General features: G+C 35.0%; 1 non-coding gene across 1 annotated transcript; it reads right to left on the bottom strand.

The window, feature by feature from the left end:
- Positions 1–804: 804 nt before the first annotated feature.
- LOC137769731 (U6 spliceosomal RNA) lies at positions 805–911 on the bottom strand. The gene has a single exon (XR_011075048.1). It is a non-coding gene; the product is annotated as a U6 spliceosomal RNA (small nuclear RNA).
- Positions 912–5,576: the final 4,665 nt, after the last annotated feature.

Genomic DNA, 5,576 nt, shown 5'->3' with positions numbered 1-5,576 from the left:
GTGCATTTCTAAGAATTTGTCCATTTCTTCCAGGTTGTCCATTTTATTGGCATAGAGTTGCTTGTAGTAATCTCTCATGATCGTTTGTATTTCTGCATTGTCCGTTGTTACTTCTCCTTTTTCATTTCTAATGCTATTGATTTGAGTCTTCTTCCTTTTTTCCTTGATGAGTCTGGCTAATGGTTTATCAATTTTGTTTATCTTCTCAAAGAACCGGCTTTTAGTTTTATTGATCTTTGCTATTGTTTCCTTCATTTCTTTTTCATTTATTTCTGCTCTGACCTTTATGATTTCTTTCCTTATGCTAACTTGAGGTTTTTTTGTTCTTCTTTCTCTAATTGCTTTAGGTGCAAGGTTAGGTTGTTTATTCGAGATGTTTCCTGTTTCTTCAGGTAGGCTTGTATTGCTATAAACTTCCCTCTTAGAACTGCTTTTGCTGCATCCCATAGGTTTTGGGTCGTCGTGTCTCCATTGTCATTTGTTTCTAGGTATTTTTTGATTTTCCCTTTGATTTCTTCAGTGATCACTTCGTTATTAAGTAGTGTATTGTTTAGCCTCCATGTGTTTGTATTTTTTACAGATCTTTTCCTGTAATTGATATCTAGTCTCATAGCGTTGTGGTCGGAAAATATACTTGATATGATTTCAATTTTCTTAAATTTACCAAGGCTTGATTTGTGACCCAAGATATGATCTATCCTGGAGAATGTTCCATGAGCACTTGAGAAAAATGTGTATTCTGTTGTTTTGGGGTGGAATGTCCTATAAATATCAATTAAGTCCATCTTGTTTAATGTATCATTTAAAAATATGGAACGCTTCACGAATTTGCGTGTCATCCTTGCGCAGGGGCCATGCTAATCTTCTCTGTATCGTTCCAATTTTAGTATATGTGCTGCCAAAGCGAGCACCATAATGTCTTATGTTACTTTGTTGTATCAAAAGTAGAAATAGAAAATAACTCTGAAACCAGATTCCTCTCAAAATGATATAAATGATCTCTCCCATCATAGAGTAGGTACATTGAAATAAGCATAAATCTTGATTTCTTTTCACATATAGTAATTCTCACTGTAGCTGGAATCTGGAATTAGCTAGTAATACAAGAGGCACTATCTGGGTTGAAGAATAGAAATTTCAAGTAATGCTGAACTTATTGAGAGGAAAATGTGTAATAAGGGATTCAAGCCTTTTAACCACATGGCCACATTCCTGGGAACCTGGGGGAAAGATGTAAAACTATGCTTTCTAGAAGGAACTGTTTCTAGCATGCCACCAAGCAGCACAATCTAATTTTGTTGGGAAAAGTGAAGGCCATTTAGGATCCAACTCATTCTAAATATCGGCATCTTGAGCTATTCTTTTGAAAACAGAGGTTCCTGGATCTTTTACTATTCTTCAGATCCACCTAATTCTTCTTTAATCTCTTTATCTACACTTCATGACTTCATTACTTGCTAACAGTATAGCCATTCTTAAGTTGCTTGATGACTCTACATGTGTATCTTCATTTAAAAATGAGGATAGTAATAGTACCTACTACATATGTGAGATATGATATGAAATGATGCATGGAACATGATTAGTAATAAGTCTGGGTTGTAGTAAACATTCAGCACAATCAGCCATTACTTGTGCAAGATCCTAGATTGCTTTGTGTCTTGCTTGTGTGTGTGTGCAAGAAGGGGTATACCGATATAAAGAAGCCAGAGAAATGGAACTTTTCTTAAGTCTTTGACTTTAATTATCTGTTAATAAAGGATACTTTTTAAGTGTTTTAGAAAATTATTATCATACCACCAATTACCATATTGGTGTGCTTTGGGCTTAGTTCTGGGCCCTCTCTTATTCCCACCCCACCCTGTTTTTTAGAGATCTCATCCATTTCTATTGCTTGAATTACCATTTACATGCCAGTGAAGCACACATTTACATATTTACTCTAGACAGCTTTTCTAGTTCCACATCTGAATATCCAATTGCTTTAACTTTAAACTTAATATATAAAAATTCAGCTCTTCATGTTTCCCTTTAGATTTTCTGTCACCTGTGTTCTCTTTCTCATTGGTTCAAGCCCCCAAACCTGCCTGTTGTACTTCAATTCTTTCTCTCACTTTAATAGCTCATGACTAATTTGTATGGATTCAACATTCTAAATACTTCTTAAAATGATCCTCTGGTCTCTATTCTTACCTCAGTTTAGGCTGTGATTATTGTCTTTTTCAAGGATGGGGCAATGTCCTTTTAACTGATTTCCTTGTCCCAAATCATGCCCTCTTCCTAATCATTCTCTAAAAAGTAGCCAGAGTGATCTTTATGAAACTCAAAGTTCATAATGCTACTCTCTTACTTAAAGAGCTTCAATAACTTTAGTTGCTGTTAGAATAAAATCCAATCTCCTTAACATAGGCTAAGAATGAGATTTGTCCTTAAGCCTGTCTCTTTTTCAGCTCTCACCTCTGCCCTCACACACACTCCACAATCCCGCTACGGTTACTTCTGTTAGTTCTTTGAACATGTCATGTTCTCCCTTACCTCCAGGATTTTGAGCACTCTTCACCACACTTCATACCTCATTAACTTCTCCTAATTCTTCATGTTTCAATTGGATGTCACATTTTGAGGGTGAATAATGCTCTAATGTCCCAGGTTTAGGTTCTCCATATTCAGGTAATAGCAGCATGCTCCTGAAGTTTAATTTTATTTGTGTATATCTCCTCAATTATAACCCAATGAAGGCAAGGCCCTTATCTGTGTGATTCATCAGTATATCCCCAGAGCCTAGGCTAGTGTCTAATGGGAGGTAGCTACCAAAGATTCATGCCATGAAGCAAGGTGTTTGAGGATAATGGGCAGCAAAACTTGTCTTGTTTCTCATCACTTAGCATGTTGCTCCATATTCATGCCCACTGACTAAAAAAGTGCATGATTATACCAAAAAAGAAAAAAAAAAAACTTACTTGACTATCTTCAATAGGACTCCAATGAGAAAATATATAAGACAAATAAGACTATTTTTTGGATGCTGCTTTCTTACTAATTTTTAAATGAGTTGTTATCTTTAATAACTGTAGGTTTAGATTCAGGTATGTTTGTGTATCTCTGCTTAATGTCATAGGTGCTTTATCACCAAAAGGGCAGACTACAAACTGTCTAGTGCACACAGATTTACCCAACTCAATGCCTGGCACAAAATAAAATACATTAAAAAAAATAGGTAGTTAAAATGTTTATCTCTCTTTGGTCATACCATTTCTATTTTAAATTCTGCACTAACAAAATTTATTGTCTTATTGGAGGTGCTTTAGGTTACATTGGTCAATAAAATATATACAAAGAATGCCCTCTCTCATTGATCCAAAGCCTATTAAAATGTGAAGAAGTTATCTTTGAAAGTAAACTTTCAAATTCTATAGTAGGCGCCTCACCTTTTTTAGAAAGTACCCAGACCTACATTTACTTTAAAATAATAGTTCTTAAACTTTTTGGTTTTAGGACTCTCTTTAACTCTTAAAATCTATTGAACATTCCAAAAAGATTTTGTTTATGTGGATTACATCTAGCAATATTTATTTTCACTAGAAATTTCCTCTGTACATATGTGAAACAATGAAAATGCAAAGGTAAAATGACATCTTAGTATTATTAAAAGAGCTTTAACCTCATGGGTTCTCTGGAAGGGTCTTGGGGAAGCTAAGATTTCCTTGCTCATACTTTGAGATATACTGTTTTAATATATTACCATTTGACACTCTCCCAAGCATTGTAAACCATTCTATATTTCCATAGCTTTATGAGCATAATCTGTTGTAAGAAACACTTGAAAGCTATTTCCTAAAGTATACCCTAGGATATGAATAGTCTTACTATGGAAATATTGCTCTCCATTCCATTAAGTTAGAGAAAAACTCAAGCAAAGGTCTAAGCCCTTCTGCACTGCAGGACTTCCCAGGACCTTTATAATGATAATTTGCATTAGACATGTTCAACTGTGAGATATCGTATTCAGGATTCTTAAATTTACTTTACTTGACTGAATTTTTGCAGAACATCTTACAGGAATAATGATATAAAGGAAAAAGAATAAAACAATCTGAAATCTGTACAATGTTGCCACTTTATTTTTCAAACACAGAAACTCTCACATTGATTATTTGCATACTTTGTTTAAATATCACCATCCAGATATCATACTTAGGAATTTTGGTTTATTGACTGGAAGAGTTCACTTGCATTTTGTTCATTAGTTAATCAAGTTTCTGTTTTGAAATATATCCAGCAACTCATTTCAGGACCTTTTCTAATCCATTTGTTTAAGTCTCCAATGATTTCACTATTCCCTCCATCTACCAACACTGCTGAAATGCCATAGCCTTGTGATTAAAGGCTACAGTTGTTCTTTTCATCTATCATCCTTGAGTTTACTTTTAATAACACAGTCACTTGCAGGTTGAGAGGCATTGAGCAGAGAGTGATAAGATGTATCCTTATAATAAGGGAGGCTTTTCTCTTCCCTCTCCATTGCTGTCCTCCTTGCAAACATTTATTCAGGTAGACAGGTCCTGGATATTAGATGAGATGGAGGAGAAATATTATTCTCTGCCTTCTCTGTAGTTTTCACTTTCACTACTTAGAAAAAAAATTATTTTAGTCAAAAGGGAAATGATCATGAACTTGAGTGAACTCCAAGGCAGAATTTTGGCAAATGACTCCAGATGGATGTACCCTAAAGTTGTTCAGGATTTTAAATAACTTATGATTCAAATCCACTTGAGAAATGCTGGGTTAAAAAGAGCTAAATAGGTTCATTTGCTGTGTAACCTCTCAGAGCTGTTCACCTGATAGTGTGAGTTATCAACTGCCCAGAGAAGGGTAGAATATATAGGGTACCCAAATGTACCTAATGATGTAAAATTTAATAGGAGAATGTCTCAAAGTAGAGTGCTGCAGTGTAATGTTTTAGAAACAGACTAGACTGAAGTGAGTATTCTACAGTTGGTTAAGCATGGGGAAATTATGTGGCTTTTCCTGTTATTTGTTTTTAATTTCCTGCACTGTTAGAAATAGATTTTTAATTATTTTATTATGGATAGAAATGTGTTAGGAAAACTATTGTTTGATTCACTGACATTTGCATATATTATAGAAATGGGAAGGGAGGAAATGTTCTAGGTTTTCAAGTCAAGTAACTGTAACACCACTTGATTCAAATAGAAAATACTCCACTTATACTCGACATTAGACTAAAATCAGATTGATGAATAAGCACTTACTTTTAGAATCCCAGCTAAAGTGTGGCCAGCAATTTTCACTGAGTTGAATATGCACAGGCTGATTTCAGGGTGGTGAAGGGAATTGGTCTTCTTTCACAGTATCTATAAACAGAGCTTGAATCCAGCTGACTAGAGCCTGAGAACATGCTAGGGTACTTCGTATTCAGTACACAGCCCTGTAAAGAGAAGAAAAATGAGCCTTGTCCAAAACTCTTACCTCAGCACCCACTGGCAAAAGTAAAATGTAAGCTGGGGACCAGGTCTCTTTGAAGCTGATTTTTTTAAAAACTCTTTAACAGGCCT

Source organism: Eschrichtius robustus, chromosome 9, assembly GCF_028021215.1.
Source record: "Eschrichtius robustus isolate mEscRob2 chromosome 9, mEscRob2.pri, whole genome shotgun sequence".
Lineage (NCBI taxonomy): Eukaryota > Metazoa > Chordata > Mammalia > Artiodactyla > Eschrichtiidae > Eschrichtius > Eschrichtius robustus.
The sequence above is the reverse complement of the archived record's forward strand: the minus strand, read 5'-3'. Positions and strand labels throughout refer to the sequence as shown.